This window comes from Crocuta crocuta, unplaced genomic scaffold (assembly GCF_008692635.1).
Source record: "Crocuta crocuta isolate KB4526 unplaced genomic scaffold, BGI_CrCroc_1.0 scaffold147, whole genome shotgun sequence".
Lineage (NCBI taxonomy): Eukaryota > Metazoa > Chordata > Mammalia > Carnivora > Hyaenidae > Crocuta > Crocuta crocuta.
In genome coordinates this window covers 7,148,690-7,174,216 of record NW_027532594.1, presented here as the reverse complement: position 1 = coordinate 7,174,216, position 25,527 = coordinate 7,148,690, and the positions used below count along the sequence as shown (strand labels likewise).

General features: G+C 35.4%; 1 protein-coding gene across 2 annotated transcripts in view; it reads left to right on the top strand.

Annotated features, from left to right (window-relative positions):
- Nucleotides 1–25,527, top strand: part of REV3L (REV3 like, DNA directed polymerase zeta catalytic subunit) — a 175,192-nt gene that overhangs the window by 234 nt on the left and 149,431 nt on the right. The window contains exon 1 of one of the 2 annotated variants that reach the window (XM_077779951.1): nt 9,328–9,364. The exons of the other annotated variant lie outside the window; for it this stretch is intronic. The gene's annotated coding sequence lies outside the window, so the exon portion shown is untranslated. Of the gene's footprint in view, nt 1–9,327; nt 9,365–25,527 lie in introns of those variants that run through there. 2 annotated transcript variants of the gene reach the window in all.

Here is a 25,527-nt window from a genome sequence, read left to right as displayed (position 1 = left end):
CTCGGCGCAGCGCTGCCGCCTCTTCCCTCCCCTCCGCCCTCCTCGCCTTTCCCCCGGTGCGTGACAAGAGGCGCAAAAATGTGGGTCCGCGCGAGCGCTGCGCCCCCTCCTCCCCGGGCGGGGAGGTGGCGGGCGCCGAGTGTTTACACTGCGTGCGGCGGCCGGGGGCCGGCTCCGCACTCCGGGTCTCGGGCAGGGGGAGCGAGCGCCCGCGACCAGCGCTCTGGCCCTGCAGGATGGGCCAGGTGGCCGCGCCATGTCCTCCGGGAACGGGTTCGCGGGGCGGCGCGCGGAGGTCGGTCGCCCGTGGGCCTGCGGACAGCCCCCTGCGTCTCCCAAGTGCCCTTTCTGGCGGCGGCTTTAAGAGGAGTGAGGAAGTGTCAGCTCTCTGTAGTCCGCCTTTCGTCGTCGCCTCTCGCCTGCGCCCTCCTCTGCCCCTTCCGGAGGTGCCGTGGGCTCTGGAGTGGCGCCTGGGGCCAAATAATCTTTCTCATTGAAGTGACCATGTGGCTCTGCTGTGAGCGCAGGTCGGGACTCCTTAGAGTTTAAGCCTCCGAGTCTGGGGACAGGGCAGTAGCCTCAGGTGCGATGCTTTGAGGGAAACGTGGACCCAGGGAAGCAGGAAACGTATGTTTGTTGCCCAGCATAAAATAGCCCAGTCGGTAGCGTGAATTCCTTATGAACCTCAGCTAAACTCGGCAACACAAACGTGTGGAAATGCTCTGTGCTGAGTTGTATTGCGTTTTGAATACACGTACCTTTAAAACGAAAACTGTTTTTGCTGAACGCGTGGGGTGGGGAGGCAGCAGAAGCTACATTCTCAAAAGCTCTTGGGGATTTATGATAATATAAATGAGTAGTGGCCAAATTTACAGGGCTTTAAATTGTTTTCGTTTTCTACATGCTTTGGACCGTCTGCATGAAATCATGGAGCTGCCTCCTAGAGAGGGATGCTCTTATCTCTAGCGATGTATTATTGCCCTATGGGATTTGAGAAGGCATTTCCCACTTGATGCTCCTTGCCCTAATCACCATTCCTCTTGTTACTACCGTTTCTGTGGACTCCCTGGATAATACTTTCCCAAACACAAGCACGCATTTTCAAGCAGTTATCTTTTAATGTGAATTCTCTTTGTTAAAAATGTCAGTGGTGTTCGTATTCCTTTTTAAAATAATGAAAACGATCTTGGTGATAGGAACCCTCAGAAGGTTGGCAATTTGAGTGCTGTTAATTTGTTGAAAGTAGAACACCTGAAATTTGGGAGGCTGGAAAATAGAGGCACTAGATTTCTGAAGGATAGATTTTTTTTTGCCCTTTTATATATTTATTGGTGCTGTCTTTGTTTCTAATTGGGATTTCAGTGTAATATACTATTTCTTCTCACTTCAAGTACAGAGAAATAATAAGATAGTGACGTTGATATAGCTCTGTTCAGCCAGATTTCCAAATCGTAAAGTGACATGCTAATAGGATATATTGTGGCATCTCTGTGTATTAAAGTTTGTATGGTTTGGATTACTTTTCTACACATAGTTGTTTTGTTTTTCTCTACCCGAGTCATTAAATATGTATCCCTGACTGATTTTCAGGCTGTTTTATAGAAAACTTGTGTTTGTGGAAACGGGTGAATTTCTACTGTGATCTAGCAGCATCTCTATAATGCGAGAAAACGTTCTTTAAGAAATAAAGATGATGAGGTACTTTTGTGTTTAATATAAAATAAATAGACACAGGGACTATTCTGTGATAAGTATTTATTTCTTCCCTCCTGGATATCTTACAATTGATTACCAGCCCCCCTTAAAAATTAAAAAAAAACCTTTGAAATGTATATTGTCAATGAATATAAGATACTTTTTTGTACATACATTGAAAGATAAAAAACTTGATACAAAGAAACTGAAACTTTTAAAGGCATATCAAGTTGAGTTTGCTGTAAATATAGTTCAGTTACAAACCTGAAAACTTTTGTGTTTCTTTAACAGGTGAAAAAAATTTGAAGTCACTGGCATACATTTAGAGTTTATAGCTTTCAGAAATCAAGCCAGCATTTTTTAACACGTTAGAAATTACCAGTAAAATTAGTATTAATCATAAACAAAAACTACAATTATCTGCTTCCAAATTCTCTCCCCAAAGAAAACTAGTCCAGTTCACAAAGTAAAATAAAATTTGAAAATAATTTACATAAAAGATAGGGCAATCTTAGTAATAAAAGTCTGAGTGCTAGAATTTTTAATGAAGACAGTTTTATCGTTTGAAAGTACGAACTATGTTTATATATTTAGATAAATTAATGAAAAATAGTAACACATGATAAATGTATGTTATATAAAGTACTGTAAACTTAAGTCTTCCATATATAATAGTCAATTTGGAAGTCTTTAAAATAAAGATTAATTCTTTATCTTGGTTTGGAGAAAAGCTGTTTTTAAACTGATTTTACTTTATAAATGAGTCCTGAAAAATAGAATTTTCTCCCAAATAAAAAGGCCATTTCATATTTGTATTATAAATTCTGAACTGATTGATTTCTTACGTTTTTAATAGTTCAATTTTTCTATTACTGCATAAAAGGTATTTTTCTGCTTTAGAAAACAGTCCAGTTGACTCCTGATTGTCCTGTGTTTTGAGGGCATATGTTGAGTAATTTAAGAAATAAATGTCTTAGGTTTAAAAGCTCTTGTGTTGCTGAAATTTAAAAAGGTATTTAAAAAAGGTGGCATGTTCAAATTTGAATGGTAAATACTGACTGATTTAATCCCTGAGGATATTGATTCCTGAGAGAATCACTTAAATTTTCATGTGAGTGATGGAATTATTTTTTAAAAAACCAAAAAATCTGCTTTTCTTCACCCATTTAAAAAATATCTTGAACATTTGTTTTGATGTAACAATGTATTGAGCAATGTTAACGTTTTGGTAACTTGTTTTAATGGAGAGAAGAAAGGTTATAAATAACCAAAGTACAGGGCAGTGTTTTTTCACTTGGATTTGAATTATGGGTATGACTGCTCTGGGAATTCACTTCAAATAAAATCCTAAGGCTTCATTGTGAGGACCTGACTCAGGTGAATCTGAGTTTCCATATCCCAACTCTTGCTTAGTTGCTTGATGTAATTCCATGTTGAGCTTAGAAAGCTCTCTCAGTTTTCTCAGCACCGAATTAAACAGAATTATCCTCTCAAAAAGCTTCCCTGCTGAGATGCAGAGTAGGAGTAAATAGAAGAGTGTGAGTGAGATGTTCACATAGCAAGTAATTAAACAAAGTAGGCCAAACAGACTATAGAGGGAGCTGCTTGTCTTTAAGATTACTGTAAGGAACTCTGCCACTCCCCCTCTAGTCTTCCTCTCCAGATAATGAAAATTTTAATAGATTGTTCTAGATACTAACTGTTAACATGGAATCAAGTTCTTCAGCATAAGACATTGGTCATTCTGAAATGCTATATATAAGTTTATGTCGTTGCTTAATACCTTTCCTTTTTTGTGTGTGAATTGGTGGATTAAGTTTGAGATGAGTACAATTCTGAGAACTAGCATTACAGATCATTTCTCTAATAATAGTCTTGTGTGTTCACAGCCTTTTAAAAAAGTTTTCTTTTCCACTTAAACCATCTAAAAATACCTTAAGATCACATAGTACCGATTTGATATAATTATTAGAAAGTTTTTTCAGGAGCACTGCTGAGATTTAGTGATTTGGCAGAAACAAAATTAGTCACTTTATTTAGTAGGCATTTGAAGCCATGAGTATCAATTTTATTAGATTTAAAATCACAATCAATAAATTAGAGGATAAAGCAGGGCCCTCTTAAATCTGGACACAGTAGAATCTGAATAGTAATTCAGTTCATTCAGTGAACACCTAATGAGAACCTACTATGTATGTTGAGCTGTTTTTGGTGTGGTCATTATAAACAACTTTTATCCTCTAGACTCTCACAATGTAGTAGACATGATAGACGTGTAAACATAAGTCATAGTTTGATTGGAGTATGACAGAAATGTGTAAAAGGAAGCAAGGTCTGAAAGGAGAACATGTTAGTGACCAACTAGCAGGCAAAAAGGGGAGTCAGGGAAGGCTTCATGAAGGAAGTTTGGATTAAGTCATTTTAAAGGAATTTCAAAAGAATGTTAAAATTCTGATAGAGGAACAGATAAAAGGTAATTCATGAATGAGAAAACTGCTCTTGGCAGGGCAGCTTGGCAATGCATATCATAATCCTTGAAACGTTTTTTGACCCAATAATTCTAGTTTTAGGGATTTTAATCTATGAATGTAAATCTTTTGGCAAAATCTGATTATCTTTTGAATCCATCTGCTTCTTTTCATTATCCATCACCACCCTAATCTCAGCTACTTGCATTTTTTGATGCATTTACAACAGTAGCCTCCTAATCTTGGCCTACACCCAATCCACTCTGTTCCCTTCTAATCTGTTTTCTACACTGTAATCAGAGGGATCTTTTCGAAATGCAAACCTGATTATATCACCCTACTACTTGATATGCTTCAGTAGCTTTCTATTGCATTTAGGATAAGGACAAAGCTACATGTCTTATGTGGTGGCGTCTACATGTCTTACAAGGTCTTGCATAGTCTGGCCCCTACCTTTCTATCCAGCCATGGCTTGAGCCATGTTCTTCTTGCCTTGCTCTTTGTGTTCCAGCCATATTGGCCTTATTTCAGTCCCTTATTCTTGCCATGCTACCTTCCACAATGAGGCCTTTGTACCTGCTGTTCCCTCTGCCTAGAATGTTTTTCCTTTTCCTTCACCTAGACTCTGATTTACCTTTCCTCAGGGAAGCCTTCCCTATCATAGACTCTCAAAACTCCATAAACTCTCCTTCATAACATTTGCTCTAGTTGTAATTTATATATGTTGGAGATTAATGTCTGTTTTTCCCAATAACCTCCATAAATGCTGGTAATGTGTTCACTTTTGCTCACCATTATACAGTCAGAACTTACCACAGTGCTTGAAACTCAAGCATTTTTATAAGAATTAATCAATAAATGATAGTTATCACAGGGTACAACCTCAAATATTCAACAATTGGGAAATGGTTACATAAACTGGACTCATGTCATTAAAATGATATTTTAGAAGAAAATAATGTGGGACAATGATGTCAGCATATTATGTGAAAAAATCAGTTTGCAAAATAGTCATTTATTAAAATCCAGGGGAAAAAAAGAGCAAAATATAAAGGTTGGTTATCTCTGGGAGATGTGTTTTGAAGTTTTTAGATTGTCTACAGAGACTATATATTGATTGTGTACTTTGGGGGAAAATGCATAAAATTAAGGAAAAACTGGAATTTCTAGGTACCGTTCAGAAATACAGCAAGAAAGACTTGAAGTTCATATTGGGCTCCAAACTAAGTGTCAACCAGAACGCATGATTGTGTAATGATAGTATGGAACCTTATTATATAAATTCAGTTTAGGAACTGCAAAATGATTCATACATTTAAAAAGCCAGTAACTTCTGGCTTTTTAATTATACCCATTTATATGTAAACTGATTTTAATTTAAAAATGTTTTGAAAAGTAATGCAGTTTTGGCACATGGCAGCAATGAAACAGAGTTGGAGGCCGGAAACTGACTTAAACATAAATAAGAACTTACAGTATCAAAATGTATGCTACCTTTACCTATTAGTATGGAAAAGAATTATTTAATAAACAGTGTTGAGATAGCCAGTTAATTATCTAGAAAAATAAAAAGGTTGCCTTCCAGATGAGACAGAAGTTTTAAATGTGAAAACAAAACAACATAGGATGTTTATTTTTAATATCTAGGAATGGCAAGGACCTTTCATAGTATAAAACAGAACCGAAGCGAGATTGCTGACTTTTACAATATAAATGAAATTCCATACAGAGAAAAAAATCCTAAAGCTAAAAGACAAACAGATGAATAATAACTTATTTGTATACTTTTCACAACGGACTCCTTTCCTCTTAATATACAAAGAGCTCCTAGAAAATAATACAGTAGAAAAAATAAGCAAAGAGAATTCATATGAAAAGATGTGCAATTTTATTTATAAAGAAGATGTAAATTAAAGCTACAACATACTATTTATCTCCTATCAAATTAGAAAAGATGGACTACGTAATATAACTAGGGGAAGATGAGGGGATGAAGAAATAGGCATTCTCATATTGCTGGTGGGGATATAAAATGTTCATTTTCTATGGAAAGCAATATGGAAATCATTTTCAAAATTTAAAATACAAATGTATTTTAATCTAGCAATTTCATTTAAGGATTTCATTCTCAGATATTTTACATATTTGTTAAATGAACATGTAAAAATATTTGTGGCAGCATTGTTTGTCATTGCAAAAAATTGGAAACAACCTAAACATAGATCAGTAGGGGAGTGGTTAAGTAAATAGTGGTATATCTATTCAATGGAATCCTTGGCAGCCCCTAATGTAATGAGGCAATACTATGTATACTGGTATGGTGCCATGCCTAAGGTATATTAAGAGAAAAAAAAGCAAGATATGAGACTCCATGTTTAGTATGTTGCCATTTGTATAGTTTAAAATATATATATATATAATAGGTGTGTGTGTATGTGTATATGTGTCTGTGTGTATATCAAAGGATGCATGAGAATTTGGTGACAGTGGTTGTCTGCAGAGAGGGGAAGTGGTAGTCTAGAGGACAATGGTGGGAGACTGGTAATTTTGGAATATTTTTTACCATGTGCATGTAATACCTATTCAAATTTAGTTTTTTAAATTATGTTGTGTTTGCAGGAATTGGTAAGGAAGAACAGAAACAAAAGCCTGTAATTATTGTAAACAGTTATCAAACGATTACTCCAGTACTGGTTAATTTTAGATTTTGCTAGAGGTCTTCTAATCCAGAGCTTCCCATTGATGTTATGTGGCTCACTGGAGGGTGGCCCTAGTGGACAGGGATCTGAAGGAAGGCTTGTGGGGTTCCGTGAAGCAGATAACATGATGAGCAACAACCGGCAGTTACTGCTCCTTTTGATATTTTCAGTGCATTAGAGGAAGTACTTTATTATTTGGAATCTACTTCAGCTAACTGCAGAGTATGCAGCTGCCTCTTGTGGAGAAGGGATCATGAGCTACTATTGGAGTTTGTATTCGGGGTACCTGAGGAGTGTGTCACACAGCACAAGATTTAGCCCATTGTCGATGAGAGCAGATGGTAGCAGGGATGTTGGTTGCCCTGGGAAGCCCAGCTCTAGGCCTGAATGTCTGTATTTACCTGTGTTGGATCTTCTTGTCACGTGCATCTGATGTGTCATTTAGCTTGCCGCAAAATGATTGCTAATAGTGCATGTATGTTCTGCAAAAATAAACATCACTGTTATTTTGAAATATTATTCCTGATATGAAAAAGGTTGGACTTGAAATTAATTCATATTACTACAAACCTTATTTAAATTTTAATTTTCTTCTATAATGATATAAAGGAAATGTGGTAATTTTTTCATAAAACACCATGTTGATGCCTCCAGATGCTCTTCTGTTGGTCTGTGTGCCGAACAAATATTATATACAATGTGAAAAAGATTGGGAAACACTGTTCTGGTCAAATTCTCTCATTTTATATAAAGAAAACTGGAATCTAGGTACATAGGCTTAGAGATCTGTCCAGTGTCCTATAGTTGCTGGTGTGGGCTAAGTCTCAAAACTGGAGATCTTGACTCTCAGCTCTCACTGGCTCCCCATACCTAAGGGGAAATTAGAGAAAGGAAGGCATTGATGATAATTGAGAGGCGAACATACTGAACCCTAGAGGAATTATTAGAAGACCCGCATGTGCACAGTTCAGAAATCTTTAAGGGCCTACAGTGTCCAATAGTGCTTAGAAACTTCTGGCAGAATAGGTTATAGTGGGATTTGTTTTGTGATGACTGTAGTTATCTTCATTAAAAATAAAATAGTAAAGGCTATAGCATAGTAAGAGGAATTTAGGACAAACATAAACAAAAATTGATACTAGAGGTGTGTGTATATAGTTTTCTAAAGAAAAAGAGAATGTATCAGGAGACCTTTCAAATTCCTCTGGTGCTTTAATTTTCTCTCACCTTGTTTTTGGTTGGATTAGAATTTGTTCAGTAAAAAAATGAGTGAAAATTGATTCAGGTTTAAGGAGATTGGGGTTAAATAGATTTCAAAGAATGTTGTCATTAGCCTTAGACATTTCAAAGAAATACTTGGCAACTTATTAAGATATGGGATATGGTATGTTGTATGTTACTTTAGTACCTGGTTACCATTTCAACACCACAGTGATACTAAATAAGAGAGGAAGTAGATTTAAGGTACAATAAACTTTGGGTAAAATGTGTTAGTTAACTAATAGTTTCCAGGTGAGATCCAGATAGGGCAGGAGTAGGTGTCTTAGGCAATTAAAACAAAACTCCACTGTTAAAACACAAAGTAGATATATTTTTGAGACCAAAACAAGTCATAAGTAAAAATAAAACCCTCTTAATAACAGTCTGTTTAACCTTTTGGTGTGCGGGTGTGTTTTTCTGTTGTTGTTGCTTTTTGGTTTTTTTGTTTGTTTTTGTCATTTCTTTTAAGTTTTTTCAGATGATCTTCTGTGTTTCTTCTAGTTCTTTGTAGCTTTTTAAATACTTTTTTTCAATGAAAAATATTTCATTACTTAATTAGTATTGGCAAACTGGACTGTTTTCTGCAGCAGAAATTGAATACATGCCTAGCAAAGTAAATTCTGAGAAAAGAGTAGCAGTAATTGTCATTGTAAATGTTAGGTTTTTTTTTTTTTGGTCCAATTCTATTTTCTTTTTAGATGATAGTTGTGGGAAATATTAAGAATTTGAGGTCAATTTCCTTGGGGTAGTTATTTAATTTTCTTTGGGTTGAGAGAGCATTTGCTATATAAATGATTCAGAGAATAAAAGAAACCGTGTTACCTCAAAAATGCTTGTGTAATATATAACAGTATAACGAGAGTTTTCTATTTTTCTTCCATTTATTACAATTACCAAGGAAGTACAATTATAATTAAAAGAAATCTTATTTTGCATATATATTTACACTTCAAAGTAATTAATATATTAAATTAGGTTTTGTTTGAGATGGTGAAATGAAAGATTTTGTAAGTAAGAATACATGTTGATATGTGAAAAAATGTGAAGTTAAAACATGTTGGCATACTCCTAGTTTCTCAGAACAAGAAAATGACTAATCTAAATTTCATTTCAGAATAAAAACCAAGACAAGCCACATAAAAGCAACCTAAAACTTAAACTGTCATCATATTATTTGTTTTAAAACTATGGAATAATATATCTGAGGAAGATTTCTCTCAAAATTGTTTTTCTCAATTTCAAGTAAGTAATTTATTTTGGTTAATATATTGGGGGTGAGGGGGGTTGGGGGCAAGCTTTGGCATTGAAGTTGGTAAATCCTACTCATCCTTAAAGTAACAATTCAAATATTAACCTTCTTTTAAAGCCTTTTGTGTCTCCTTTGCCCATTCCCAAAACGTTATCTTTTTGGTTTCCCATAGTCTTGGTTTTCCCTTTACCATTGCCAATACAGGAGTTCCGACACTGAGTGTCATGTTCATCTGTAGGGATAGTCACATGGCACTACCCTTGTGTGCCTCCCTGCCCTCCCCCCCCAGTATGCCCTACACTGCCTTCTGTTCAGAGACCCTCGGCAAGTTATTTTACTTCTATGAGCCTTAATTTCCTCCTCTGTAAGATGAGTTTTAATAATTTTTATCTCATTGGATTATTATGATTACAATAATCAGCAAATGTGTGGCTTAATAGTAACAGTAAGTGTTACTTTCTTTGCCCTTCTAATTCCAGAATCTGCCACATTACTTCATATATTCTAAGCACTCTTTAAAATAATTGAAATGACAAATGGAGTTTTTATAGCCTTGCTTTCTCACACTAGGACAACCTAAAATACCTGCACATTGTGGTGTAAAGCTTTTTGCAGTTGGTCACTGACTCATGTCTACAAGCTCAGTAATTACCTGTTTACAGTACTTTTTTAAAAAAAATGACTATTTTTTTTAATACCCACTAGGTCTTATTTTCTTTTTTAACCCTTGATGTATATAGTGATAGAAAAGTGTCCAGGCCTGATCTTGCCTTGAAAAAGGGCAATGTTAAGCCATTGATCCAAGGAGTAACTATAATTTTCCAATGCTACAAATTAGGTTAAGTTTATTTCTTGTGAAAGAGCCTTATTTTCCAAAGTCTTCAGTAATGCCTTTAAAAAAAAAAAATAATGGTAGAAAGAATTCAAAGTGTGTGTGCCAAAGATCACAAAAGTGATGATAGCATTTATTCATCTGTTTTTGCCTTTTGTGAATTTGTAACATAAAAGTATTGAAACCTTTGATTTTTAAACCTATGTAGGATTGTGGAATGTAGACCAAATGAATTAATTCATTATTGCCCAGAGTTTGAGTTTCGTCACCATATTTTTTATATGTATTCTCAGGTTTTGTTTTGTTGTAATATTGTCTTTTAAATTTTTCATGAAGTCATAGAAAGATTTTCAAATTAATTTTAATGAATCACACCTTGTTTGATGATGCTTAATGATTTTACAGTAGAAGCCAGGAAGGGGCACCTGGATGGCTCAGTCAGTTAAGCATCGACTTTGGGTCAGGTCATGATCTCATCTATTCATGAGTTTGAGTCCTGCATCGGGCTCTCTAGCTGTCCATACAGACAGAGCCTGCTTCAGATACTCTGTTCCCTCTCTCTCTGCCCCTGCCCTGCTCACACTCTCTCTTAAGTAAAAATTAAAAAACATAATTAAAAAAATAGAACTCAGGTTAGTCAAGAGACGTTACTTTTATGTCATTTTACTGACAGAGGTTATAGGCTATTAATTGACCCCTAACTATTTGCCCAGTTCTGTGGTGTTTTAGTCTTTACAACAGCTCTATAAAATGAGTACTGTTATCCCCATTGAGGATACAGTTGAGGAAATGAGGCTTGGAGAGGTTAAATAACTTCTGCCTAAAGTTATTCAGCATATATTTACCTCATAGCATGTGAGGATTAAAATGAGGAATGTGTACTGGCCTAAACAGAAGGAATAAGAAGCAAATTCTGAAATGTATGTGTCCTGACACTTTGGAATTTGATGACAACCATCATTGAGACATGACAGTGATTATGAATATATTCTCACTCACTTTTTTGTTTGTGTATGACAGTATACCCTGCTACTCTATACTGACCCTTTTTTTCCCTGAGCAATATTAATGTCTCCTCTCAAACTCATGATCCCATTTGGATTGGATTGTTCTGTTTTATGTATATGTTTTTACAAGGTGATAGTAGGACTTTGCTATCAGTCTGATACAAAATATCTTTGTAAATTTAGTTTGATTAAACAAGTAGTATATGAATATACTCTTATTGTGAAATTTAACAAACAGAAACAGGTAAAACTAATTTTCCTTAATCGCCAATCCTCCTGTCCTGTCCACTTGTATGAATTTTGCATATTACCTCCCCTAAATATAGTGGTATAAAACAAGCCTCTTGTTAACCTGTGATTCTGGGATGGGCTCAGTTAAGCAATTCTGCTGCTGCTGGCTGGGCTGCTTATGTGGCACAGTCAGCTGAGAGCTCAGCCGGCAGCTGGTTGGTGTAGGATGGCTTTATTCATATGTGTGGGTATTGGTGCTGGCTGTAGATTTGTGGAGGGCCAGGTGTCTCCCGGAGGCTAGCCTTCAGCTGGAGGCAGCAGTAGGGTTTACAGAAGCAGCAAGTAAAGGCAAGCCCCATATATTTTATTTTGTCCCATGGTCCAGAGCATATCACATGGCCAAGCCGAGTCCGTGTGGAAGGGGCTCCTAAGAGTGTGTGACTTATTAGGAGGCCATTTTTGCAATAATCTACTATGTCACTGTTGCTGGCTGATTTCATTTTTTAGAAAACATTTGTCAGTGTGACAGCGCCCTGCTCTTGAAAGAGTATAGTATTTAAAAATTTATTCAACAATTCAGATAAATCTAGCTAATTCTTTGTTCTTACTTGTTTTATTCCATTCTTATCACCCCTCAGCATCATTCCTGGTCCCATTTACCCAACAAATATTTACTCTGAATACCCAGTGATGCACCATAAGGTATAGAGTGAGCAGTAGATGGAGCAAGACTATTGTGATCATCACCCAGATTTCTTTTGATTAAGTTTAATTTTGAGAGAAGGAAAGCATGAGTGAGGGAGGGGCAGAGAGAGAGAATCCCAAGCAGGCTCCATACTGTCAGCACAGAGCCTGATGAGGGGCTTGAACCCACGAACCATGAGATCATGATCTGTGCAGAAGTTGGACACTTAATCGACTAAGCTTCCCAGGCACCCACATCATCCAAGTTTCTAAAACTTGCCTACCTATCTGCTTCATTATATCAACAGAATTCTATAAAAGGCAATTATAACAATTTTTTTGAAAATGACAAACAACCTACACTAGGCAGAATATATCTTGTGTACTAAGTTTTTTAAATGTCTTACAAGAATATCTTCAAGAGAAGAAAAAATGTAACCCAGAGGTTGTTTTGATCTGTACTAACCCACCAGCAATATGAGACCTCCCATCCCCTTACCAAGAATATGTTCTCAAGTATTTTGATCTTTACCAATCTAATAGATAAAAACATGGATCTCACTGTAGTTTTAATTTGCATTTCTTTTATTATGAGTGAAATTGAGTGTCTTTCCATCTGCTTGAGAGCCATTTGTATTTCCTTTTTGGTGTACTACACGTTTATTTTTTATCCACTTTCTGTTTTTGAGTTTTGGTTTTCTGCTTATTGATTCCAAGGAGCTTATCATATAATAGGAAAATTCTTCTCTATAAATTGACTTTCAGATATTTTCCCCAGTTTATTCTTACAGCAAAAACATTTTATTTAAATATTTTTTTATTTTATAAAGACATTTTTATATCTTATGTGAGGTTTTAGATCACATTTAGTTTAAGTTAGTTTTAAAACATTACGCATGGGAGGGGAAGAAAAAGATCCTGACTTTATCACTTCTTCTTTAAAGAACGTACGTCTTAAAATGCTATGACTCAACTTAAAATGAACAGTTTGAAAAGGATCCTATATTTGATTTATTTTTTTCTAAGTTTGGTTCTATTGTGAGACCGCTCCTTTGGGGCTATTTTTGGATGATTAGACTGTGTAGCAAAGGTGGAGAAAACTTGTATTACTTAGAATAACTTAATAATATTGCTTTAAGTCTTGTCCAATTCAGTGTGAGTGTGTGTGTGTGTGTGTGTGTAATGTGTACAACATATACATAAATAATGATGGTGGTTGAGGCAATGCTTTAACTCCTGTAACTACTTATTTAGCCAGCCTTTACCTAATCAAACATGTACCTGTATAGGGTGGCTAGATTAGACTAGCCTTTGCCCAGTGGGTCAGAGGAAAGACAACAGACTCTGGCTTTTTGAGAAAGTAGTAATGCTGCCCACTATGCAAACAGTATCATTTTTAATAAGACTGTAGGGAGATAGAAGAGGGTAGTAGGGCCATCTATGACCTCCTGTGTGGCATCTGACATTGTGAAATACTTTGACTTTTCCCCTTGACTTCTGTGTATAAGGGGATTAGAAAACCACAAGGCTGTAGAGATGAGTGTGTCTTGAGTTATTTAATGTAGTTTTCAGAAGTTTTTAAAGTTGTCAAACCTTTTCTTCATACATAATTTTACCCAGCAGGATATAAAAACAAACAAGAATCTTTAAGTGACTTAACAGTGGGGAATGGTAGAAAACTAGTTTTGCCACGTGTTAGTTTTAAATTTTTCAAAGTTGTTAAGTGTTCTTTAGGGTCTGTTTTATCGTCAGTATCTTTATAAATGTTTCATTGACAATTGAAAGGTTTTCCGGATGGTAACTATAATTAAATCCTAGTGAGCATTTCATAATGAATATAATTGTTGAATCACAATTTTATACTTGAAACTAGTATAATATTGTATGTCAACTATACGTCAATAAAAAAAAGTTGTCCATTTGTTTGATACCAAATTGTGGACATACTATTCCTTGACTAAAAGAAATTTAGGCATTTCTGAGGTGGCAATAACATCTTGCAGTGTATACATTTAATACAGTAATTTTCCCTTCTGAAAAGTCGATATTAAGCTGATGGGACATCTTCTAATGGATGACTTCCTAAAAAAAAATGGCATTTCATGATTTGTTTTCATCCTCTGTGTACTCATTTTTTTATGTAATCTGTCATGGAATGAAATTGCTTCTCACTTAATTTTGTTCTTCATTTTTGCCTGGCATCTCTAATTGTTTTAGCTTTGTATATTTTGTTATTTTGATGTTAAGTTATTTGACACACAAAACTTCGTAACTAATAGGTTTTTTATGGCAGTGCTTTTCAAACTATTTGTGGTGAAGAATCAATTTCTTTCTAATACTTCTTTTAAAATACGTTAGAAGTGAATTACTAGAAAATGAAACAAGGAAGAAAAACCAAGCAAAATACAAACTTCCTTTTTTAGTATTATATTAAACAGGTATGCAGTTCCCCTGTCTGGTTGCTCTAAGAGTTACTAAATGCTTACTGTCAAGTTTTAAACTTGTCTTGTACCAGATCTGTAACAAACAGCTAGTTCCTACACTGGATTTGAGTAGCTCCGTAAACATTGTTTTTCCAGTTTAAAGAGACCCTTTAATTCTTTTCTTCTTGAATCCTACTTCTTATCTGAAATCAAGATTGTTATTCCTGTTTCCCTTTAGTTTTACTATTTCCATGATAATATCATTGCCTGTGACTATTTTTCATCTTTTTTAATGTGATTTCATTTTTTTAATCCCATCTGAGGATCTTTCCAAAAGAAAGGCTTTAAATAATAGAAATTTGTTGTAATTGATATTTTTGATTTTTACTCCTATGATTTTGTATATTTTATTAATTTTGTTTTACTCTTGGCTTTTTGCAAGATAGACTGTCTTATGTTTTATTTAAAAAAACAATTGGAGAAATCATCTTAAAAGCATATGTACAGAAATGTAGTTGTAACTATAATTTAAGAACAAATCAAAAATATTATTTTCTCTATGTCATACAAGGAATTTAGCTTATTTTAGCTTTTTTACACTGTCAGCTTCCCAAGTTAATCTTTAAGACTTACACATGTTGAATATTTTAGACTGTATATCTTCTTTTTCAAAAGAAAATTTAGCTTATGTGTTAAATTTAAGTAGAACAACTTGGACTCAACTCTACATACTAATTTGGTATGGAGTACCACCACTAATCTATTTATACCATACCACTTATACTCATTCTTGAGCTCCAATTTAGATTATTTTTTCTTTTGGTTGCCACGAATATATTTTCAGGTACTGTTTTTCAGAAGATATTCATGTGGGTTACTTTTCCTAAACCTTTGAATATCTGAAAATGGCTTTTTGTTGCACGCATGTATTAATTGAAAGCCTGGCTCAATGTGGTAGTCATGTGTCCCAGTCTTTTCCTTTATAATTGTCTGCCATTATTCTGGTTATCTTTTACTTTTGACTGAGACAAGAAAGTCTTTCTGATGAAGAAATGCTGGTGCTTTTTATTTTGGGATAGTCTTCTATTATACGTTTGAATATCACTTTCATTCCATTTGTTCAGCCTTTTTTTCTTTTTAATTAAATACCTCTTATTGGTGGATTGGGTCACATTTCTTTTTTATATCTTTCTTCCTTATTTTTAACATTGTCTTTTGCATTCTCAGTGAACATTTTTATTTTCATCTTCTACATTACTGATAGGTTTTTTGCAATATTGATTGTTCTTTCTCCTCTCGAGCTCAGAGCTTAATTTTGTTCTTTATTCCTTTGTTTTTTCTTATTTCTTAGAGTTCCATAGGTTTATATCTTAGTCTGCATACATCTCTTAGTTCTCATTTCTCCTTGGTCTTTTTATTTTTTTTTTTATTTTTTTAAATTTTTTAATGTTTTATTTCTGAGAGAGAGAGAGAGAGAGAGATAGACAGCATGAGCAGGGGAGGGTCAGAGAAAGAGGGAGACACAGAATACAAAACAGGCTCCAGGCTCTGAGCTGGCTGTCAGCACAGAGCCTGATGCAGGGCTCTAACCCACGAACCATGAGATCATGACCTGAGCCGAAGTTGGACGCTCAACCGACTGAGCCACCCAAGTGCCCCTCTTCTTGGTCTTTTTAATGGATTATCTTTCCTTATGAAAGATATTTTATGGGAACTTAATTTTCTTGTATTTTACTGAGACACCCAGCAGATACTTTCTATGTTTCTTCTGTTTTCTAACATAACAATTGACGATCTAAGAAGATTTTTTATTGATGCTGCCATTTATATAGGTCCCATGCTTATCCATCTATGAACAAGAGGCCATTTATTCATTCCTGGTGTTTGCCAGGAGGCAGAGTATGGGAAATCTGCTTAATTGTCTTGTTTTTTACTTCTAAGCTGATAGAATTGCCCTTCCAGATACACAGAATTAATAATTGTGCACAACCCACTTAGATGAATGTTTTCTAATGGTTTAAGTCTTTTCTCTGTTCTCACTGCTCATCCTCTTCATCATGTGGAAGAGAACTTATTCCTGGATAACATGAGATAGTGTTTTTGTTTTTATTCTTTTTAACCAGAGCATTACTTAGGAGTCTCCAGATTGTAAAGGCCCTTAGGACTTTGGTGATTTCATCAGTGATGGAAACTAATTTAACATCCAGAATGAAGAGAGCTATTCTCCCATCAGTTACATTTTTAGGTGTGAAACATTCTCTGGATTTGATAACTCTTGTAATTGAGCAAGTCTGTTGTGAGGCTCAGAAGACAGTCTGTGGAACTGGAGATAGTGGTTGCTATTTGATATTTCTCAGCTAGGGCGGTTACTACCCCAGCCCTCATGATCTCATCCTCTTGTCCTTCACCTGCCTCCTGGGGAGGGCGGAAGAAGAGAGAATCTGCATTGCTGTGAAGACTTCTTATGAAGAGTAACTACCTGATGCTGCCTTTCTGGCGGTTTTGTTGTGTTTTATATCTTGTTAAGTATAACCATGTGGCCTTTTTGAATCCTATGAGTCTCAGGGTCTAGTTGGACCTAATGTACGTATTTGAATTTTGTGATTATATTTTTTTGGCTTGTTTTGTAATATTTGCAGAAAAGAATCAGTATAGCTTGTTCTTTGTAAGCATCTTAAATTATAAATATATAAAAGTATGAGAGTATTTATAATACATATAGATTAAAGAATATAACAAATACCTATTTTAATACCTAGAGTGAGAAATAGAATATTATAGATATCTTTGAAGTACTTGATTGCCTCCTCTTCTATCTAATTTTGTTTTTGACCTTTGGTTAATCATGTCCTTTTCTTTATAGTTTTACCACAAATGTATATGTCACTAAATAATATGTTTAGTTTTATCTTTTTGGAGCTATTTATAATGTGCTTGCTCTGCAATTTTTTCCCCCAGCATTATGTTTTTAGACATCATCCGTGTTGAGTTATATGGCTGTCATTCATTCTTTTTCACTGCTGTATATAGTATTGCATTATATATGACAATTATCACAATTTTGTTTTTTCATTCTCCTATCTTTGGACATTTGAGTTGTTTCCTATTTAATCCCCAGTTACAAACAATGCTGTTATGAAAACTGTTGTGCATGTCTTCCAGTGCACGTGTATAAGAATTTATATGGTTATACTAGAGGTTGAATAGCTGAGGTAAGAGTGTGCACAACTCTCCTTTACTAAGCAATGCCAAATTGTTTTCTCAAGTGGTTCTACCAAATTGTATTTCCACCAGCAGCATGTGAGAGTTCTGATGTTACACATCTTCACCAATATTTAGAATTGTCAGACTTAAGTTTTAAATTCATTCTTCTAGGTATAAATGATATCCCATTGTGAGTTTGTATATTTTTCTGTCACTAGTAAGGTTGAATTTTTCCATACATTTATCATATTGTTTTGTCAGATATTGAGAGAGATGTGTTGAAGTCTTCAACTTGTGTCTAACTTCTTTAGTTCTCAGTTTTTGCTTCACGTATTTTGAAGCTTTGTTAGGGCCTTACATATTTAGGATTATTATGTTATCTTGGTGAGGTGGCCTCTGTCCCTGCTAATATTCCTTGTTCTGAAGTCTTCCTTGTCTGTCGTTGAGATAACCATTCCAGTTTTTTTTTTATTAGTGTTTACATGATACATCATGTCAAGAAATTGAAGGGTTTGAAATTTTACCTTCTCGCAAACTAACGAGTTAACTTGCCACAGATTTCATAGGTGGTGTCAGTAGACATGAGATTTCTGGGATCTTCATTTTATTGACTGCAGATGGGAGATGGTTGCAGATAAGTACAGAGAAGTAGATTGAAAAACTACTACCCTAACAGAGACCAATGTAGAATCATCTCACAACACATCTTTTTCTATCCTTTTACTTTAAACCCATTTATGCTTTTGTATGGATTTCTTGTAGAAAGCATATAGCATATAGTGCACTATTCATTTAGTGCAGTAGTCTGTCTTTTAATTGGTGTGTTTAGATTGTTTACATTTAATGTGATTAGTAATATGGTTAGACTAAAAATCTACCACAGTCCTACCTGTTTTCTATTATTATCTCTGTTCTTTGCTTTGTTTTCCTGCTTTTGGATTCTTTGGATATTTTTTATTCTCTTTCTCTCGACTTTTTGCTTATTTATTTATAGCTTTTGAAATTAATTTAGTGGCAGCTTTCGGATTTGAAATCCACATTTGCAACTAAGCAAAGTCTTCCATCATAATAGTATGTAGTTTTATATGTACTATAAAGATTCCCAATTCTTCCTGCTTTTTTTGTGCTTTTGTTGTCTTACATTTTACTTTTATATATGCTATCAACACACAATATGTTGCTATTATTTTCGCTTTAGACAGTTACCTTTTTAAAAATTTTTTGATGTTTATTTTTGAGAGCGAGAGAGACAGCATGAGTTGGAGAGGGACAGAGAGGAGACACAGAATCCAAAGCAGGCTCCAGGCTCTGAGCTATGAGCAGAGCCCGACAAGGGGCTTGAATTCACAGACTGAGAGACCATGACTATAGCCAAAGTCAGACGCTTACCCCACTGAGCCACCTAGGTACCTCTAGATAGTTATCTTCTAGAGCAATTATAAGAAAGAAATAAATGAAGGCTTTCATTTATGTCATTTCTAGTGTTGGCTGATTTTTTTGTGTGGATCCAAGTTTCTCTGTGGTATCCTATTCCATCTGCCCGAAGAACTTCCTTTAACATTTATTTTATTGTAGTGCAGGTCTAGTGGTAATAAAGTATCTCAGTTTTTATTTTTTTAAAAGAGACTTATTTTTCCTTTATTTTTATAAGATATTTTGGCTGAGTATAGAATTGTGGGTTGCCTTTTTATCTATCTATGTATCTATCTATCTACCTATCTATCTGTCTTTTAAAAGATACCACTCTGCTGTTGTCTGGCTTCCGCAGTTTTGCTGTAATTCTTACCTTTGACTTGATATATCATGTGTCTTTTTTTTCCCATCTTTAAAATTTTTTTTGTCTTTGCATATGATTTGCCCTTTACTTTTGAACATGATTTGTCTATTTGTTTTCCTTGGTGTTCTCTGAACCGCTTGGTTCTGTGGTTTGGTATCTTTAATTCGGAAAATTCTCAGCCATTACCTCTTCATATATTTCTTTTGAACTATTCTTTCTATCTCCTCTGTGTGATTTCAGTTAAGTGGATGTTAGATCATCAGATACTGTCTCATAGCTCTTATATGATTTGTTATAGGTCTTTCTAATTTTCCCCCACTTTATTTTCTGATATGAGATGTATCTTTTAGGGAAATTACCTTGATGATAATGATTGTTGCTATTCCTGAAGTATTGATATTTCAGAAGGTGACTCTGTAGTATAAAGCCATGTACTTTTTTGGCATATCCTGAGTTCTTTCAGATTATTAGTAAAAATGTAAGTTTATAATAAATTTTGTCCCAACTAAAAACAGTCTGTTTAGATCTGAGGGCCATGAGATTGTGGCTATTATTATGAAGATAGAGCATAATAATTCTAACGACCTGGAGACCAAAATATGTTTTAATTATATGTTTTATATTTCTATTATTTCTACCTATGTTAATCACTTGAAGTTCACTGGATTTTCATTCTGAATCTTGTTTCAGTTATTGTAATAGTACATATTTAACTTAGAATAAAAAATTGATACTACATATTATGAAGTACCTAGACCCAGATATGTTTATTTCTTACTCTTCTAAGACTATGTAGAATTTTTTTTAATGTTTTTATTTATTTCTGAGAGAGAGAGACAGTGTGAGCAGGGGAAGGTCAGAGAGAGAGGGAGGTACAGAATCCGAAGCAGGCTCAAGGCTTTGAGCTGTCCGCACAGAGCCCGACGCGGGCCTCAAACCCACGAACTGGGAGATCATANGGTCAGAGAGAGAGGGAGGTACAGAATCCGAAGCAGGCTCAAGGCTTTGAGCTGTCCGCACAGAGCCCGATGCGGGCCTCAAACCCACGAACTGGGAGATCATGACCTGAGCCAAAGTAGGACGGTCAACTGACTGATCCACCCAGGCGCCCCAAGACTATGTAGAATTTTTTAAAAATATTTTATTTTTAAGTAATGTGGGGCTCAAATAAAATAAAAATATTTTATTTTTAAGTATCCCCCAATGTGGGGCTCAAACACACAAACCTGAGATCATGAGTTGCATACTGTACCGACTGAGCCAGCCAAGCACCCCTGGGAGATTATGTAGAATTAAACAGACATGAGGTACAGTCTATGTAAGAAATCACTATGTTTTGGTTTTTGTGGTCTATTGGGAAAGTTTTGGAAGTTAATTGGAAGTGTAGATGTAAGCTTTAATATCACTAAAAATTAATAAACCAACTAGTATAAATAAAACTTGGATATTTCAAAGCGTGGGAAAGCTTTTTGAGTATATATGTATGCTTTGAATTATCAAAAGTGATAACTGAGACTTCTAGTTTTTTAAAGAATTATATGGTAGATGAATTAAAAAGGGGTGTTATCTCAAAAGGAAAGTAAGATTTGCTAATTTTTTTCATTTACATCAATTGAGGTGTGTCAGATTTACTAAATAAAGAATCTTTGGATATGTGTGATTCAAGAATCTAATATTTAATTACAAAAAATCCTTTTGAAATCTGAACCTTAGTGGATATTAGTATTTTAAAAAAAAGATGTTAGGTGGAACTGGTTCACTGTAAGCATTTTCATGTGATCTCAGCTTTATCTAGTAAGATTCCTTGTCATGACACATTATACTTTTTCATAGAAAGGAAAAATGTTTTGTTTGACCCATGTTTCAGTAGCTGGCAGATTTTGAAATGGGGAGATCTCCAAGTTGATATTGGACACTAGCCACAAGAAAGACAAGGAGCCAAATGCATGAAACATTTGCTTTTTTGGCAGAAAGCCCCAGTATATGCAGATTCTTTTTAAAAACTGAAGTAAACCTGATCATGGGCAGTTTCTTGTTTAGTGTGTTAAAATTCCCCCTACAGCCCCTGCTTATAACTTGAGAACAGAGGGTCAAGCTTTTGTTGACAACTGTGACACTTTCTGGCTCTGCTTTTGCATTTGGAGGATCAGAACAGGGAATTGTTTTTCCTCTGATAAAAAGGAAGAATCTAAATTACTTAAATGCAATTGGAATCCTGATCCTATGCATGTACATATACACAAATAAAAGTCCAAGGGTGTAGTATTCTCTCATCCTAATATATTTTCTTTAGTAATCATTCTTTGATATGTTTTAGGACTTTGATAAATATTTATTGAAGAAGAGGAATTATTTCTTTGTATATAATCTTAAACAGATGACAAATCTGTACATGTAGATTGTAGACTGTCAAATTCATTCTCTATCCATTTCTATTGTTACTACTTTAATTGAGGTCTCAGTACTTTTGCTTGGACCATCATAGTAGCCTCTCAGATAATCTCTGAATTCACTTTTCAAATTCAGCCCTTATGATGACACTAGAGTGACCTTTCTAAACCCAGATTTTATCCAAATGTTGACATATTGACAATGGTATAGGAAACTAGGTGAAAAATTGCTAATAACCTAAGTGCTAAAAAAAAAAAAAAAAAAGGTGATAGGTAGTTATATCTACATGATGCATGTGGCCTGCCAGATAGCCATCAAAAGTCTTAAGAAAGAATGGAAAGGGGAAATGTTCACATGCAAGACTAAGTGAAGAAAATAGACTTCAAAATAGTTTGTACAATATGATCCTTATGTTTAAAAGTTTATATAATATAAACATTAGAGAAATAACAAAATACTGAATGTGAAGGTTATGGATTTGAGTAGTGTTTTTCCCCTTTGGGCTCTTTTATATCATATAAAAGCATGTATCTATATTAAGGGGGAAATTAATAAAACCTATAATCTGTTCACATTATTGTCCTCTTTGAAGCCATCATTAGTTTCCTGTTTTCTACAGAGGTATTTCCTGAAAAGTAGTTCATGGATATGCTTATTTTAGAATCACCTGGGGTACTCATTAAAAATATAGATTACTGGTGTACCTCGGTGGCTCAGTTGGTTAAGTGTCTGACTCTTGATCTCATGTCGTGATCTTAAGGTTCATGGGTTTGAGCCCCATGTGGGGTCCTGTGCTGACAGCGTAGAGCCTGCTTGGGATTCCTTCTCCCTCTCTTCGCTTCTCCCCCGCTCACTCGCTCACTCACTCTCTCTCAAAAAGAAACCTTAAAAATAATCTTTAAAAAAAAATGCAGATTCCTGAGGTCCATCCCAGATATATGAAATAAAAACCTCTGGGGTTGTCTAGGAATGTGTACTTCTGCAAGTGCCACTAATGATTCTTTCTAACGTTCTCAAACTAGCCTACAGTGTAGAGTAAAACTCTGGATGACTTTTCCATAATCTGATATTTAAATCCTTTCCTAGTTTCATCTTATTCTTCCATAAGCACTTTGCTTTTTAATCTGAACTATTTACTCTTCCTCAGATACATATCTCATGGTTCTGCATTTACTTTTAGCTTGAGGAAAGCCGGAACTCTGACTCTTCTAGGTGCTGAGTGCTGGGCGAAGTGTTGTCCCTCATTAAATGATGAGTGAATGAATGCCATTACTCTGGAGGAAATGACCATTTCCATTCAGTGAATATTTTAAAATGTCCTGAGACATCACCTCCATTGTGAAGTTTTCTTGGCTTTCCTCAGAGTTAGTTAGTCCTTTGTGCCACCATTGTACTTTGTATGTCTGTTAGAGCGGTTATCACACTGACATGCAAGGTTTTGTTTCTGACTTCCCTGACTTCCCTACTAAAGTGCAGGTTTCATGAGGGCAGATTAGTATGCTGCCAGTCTTTGTGTCCCTCAGTGCTTGGTACTTAGAGATGCAATAAAAATTAGTAGAAAAAAACTCATGATGGAAGGATAAATATTGTATGGAGGTACGTAGACTAGAGAAAGAAATCAAATTAGTGGTTACCAGAGCCTGGGGAAGGAGGAAATGAGGATTTAATGTTAATTGAGTACAGTTTCAATTTGGCATGATTGAGATGTTCTAGAGAGGGATGGTGATAATGGTTACACAGTATTGTGAATGTGCTTAATATCACTGAATTGTACATTCAGAAAGATAAAATAGTCAGTTTTATGTATATTGTAAAACATACACACCACCTCTTGAAGGTAAAGAACTTGGCTGTTCACTCAGCTTTGTTCTCGAAAGTTCCTAACATTGTTTTGTTTCATTGTTAAATTGCATTTTCTTTTGACGTGTTTTTAAAGATACTTGAATATACAGAGAAAGCCCATAGGAAATTCTTTAACAAATCAACAATGTTAAGAGGAAAATATAGCATATGCTTCTTAAAAATTACATATTTAAAGAAAATATTGTGGTATTACAAACAGTAATTAAAATCAAAGTGGCTGTTGCCTGCTACTAACCAGTAGATAGTGGTGAAACAGAAGCAATATGGCATTATGGAACTTCAGACTTTGTATGATCAGGGGTCTTTTCTTTCTTTGCTTAGAAATTGTCTCCCTGCTCAAGTCCAGGGTGATTGGCAGGCAATACATTGGGTACCTTGGCAGTGTCATAAGTGGTTTTGGTAGATGATCTCATTTGAACTGCTTATATCTCTATGAAGTAATTATTGATGATTCTGTGTTCCCATAAGGAAATTATCTGTGAGGGAGCCTGGGTAGCTCGTTGATTAAGTGTCTGACTTCAGCTCAGGTCATGATCTCACATTCGTGAGTTTGAGCCACACATCAGGCTTTGTAAAGTTGGCAGCTTAGAGCATGGACCCTGCTTCGGATTCTGTGTCTCCCTCTTGCTCTGCCCCTCTCCTTTTTGTGCTTTGTCTCTCTCTGCCTCTCAAAAATAAGTAAACATTAAAAATTTTAAGAAAAGCAAAAGAAATCATACGTGCTATTTAATACTATTGACTTGGAGCTTTTTGCAAACCTAAGTTGATGTAGGTGTGTATGCAAGCACATGTGTACATTCCTTCTCGTACAGTGGTTTTCTCTGATTCAGTTTGCAAAATATTTCTTCCTTCTTTTTCTTTTTCTCTTTTTTGAAGATTTTTTTTTTTATTTTGGAGCACTTGGATGGTTTAGTCAGTTAAGCATGGGGATCTTGATTTTTAGCTCAGGTCATGATCTCATGGTGGCGAGATTGAGCCCTGGGTTGGGCTCTGCAGGGCATGGAGCCCGTTTANCTTTCTCTCAAAAAAAAGTATATATTTTAAAATATTAAATTTTTAAAGGAGAACAGAAGTTCTTTTTTTTTTAAGTTTATTTATTTATTTTGAGAGAGAGCTAGCACAAATGGAAAAGGGGTGGGTGGGGGAGAGAGAGAGAATGAATCTCAAGTGCACTCCATGCTCTGGGCTAAGTCCTACACGGGGCTCAGTCTAATGACCATGAGATCATGACCTTGAGCCAAAATCAAGAGTCCAACACATAACTGAGCCACTTGGGCACTCCAAGATCTTTTAATTTTAAGTGTTCTCTACTCCCAATATGGGGCTTAAACTCACAACCCCGATATCAAGTCACATGCTCTACTGACTAAGCCAGGCACCTCACAAAATAATTTCTTTGGGGGCAATTTAAAAAGGTAGATTTGGGGACTGCACCTAGAGTTTCTGGCAGAGAAGGTCTAGGATGCTTCTGACTTAGGTATCCCTTAGAACATAATGTAAGAAATAACTTACAATTAAACATATTTTGGACTGATCAAGATCCCTTATAGAAGCTGATTATTCTCATTTTTGGAATGGTTGAAACCTAATAAAAATGACGTTATTATTTCTTCGTATGACTGCATCATTCCTATCAACTCCCTTTCCTTTCTTGTCAATGACTTCAATGTCTCTACTTCCCTACCTGCTGCCATTTTCTGTCAACCGTTAAGAAATCCTGGTGAGTGACAGGTAAGATGATGAT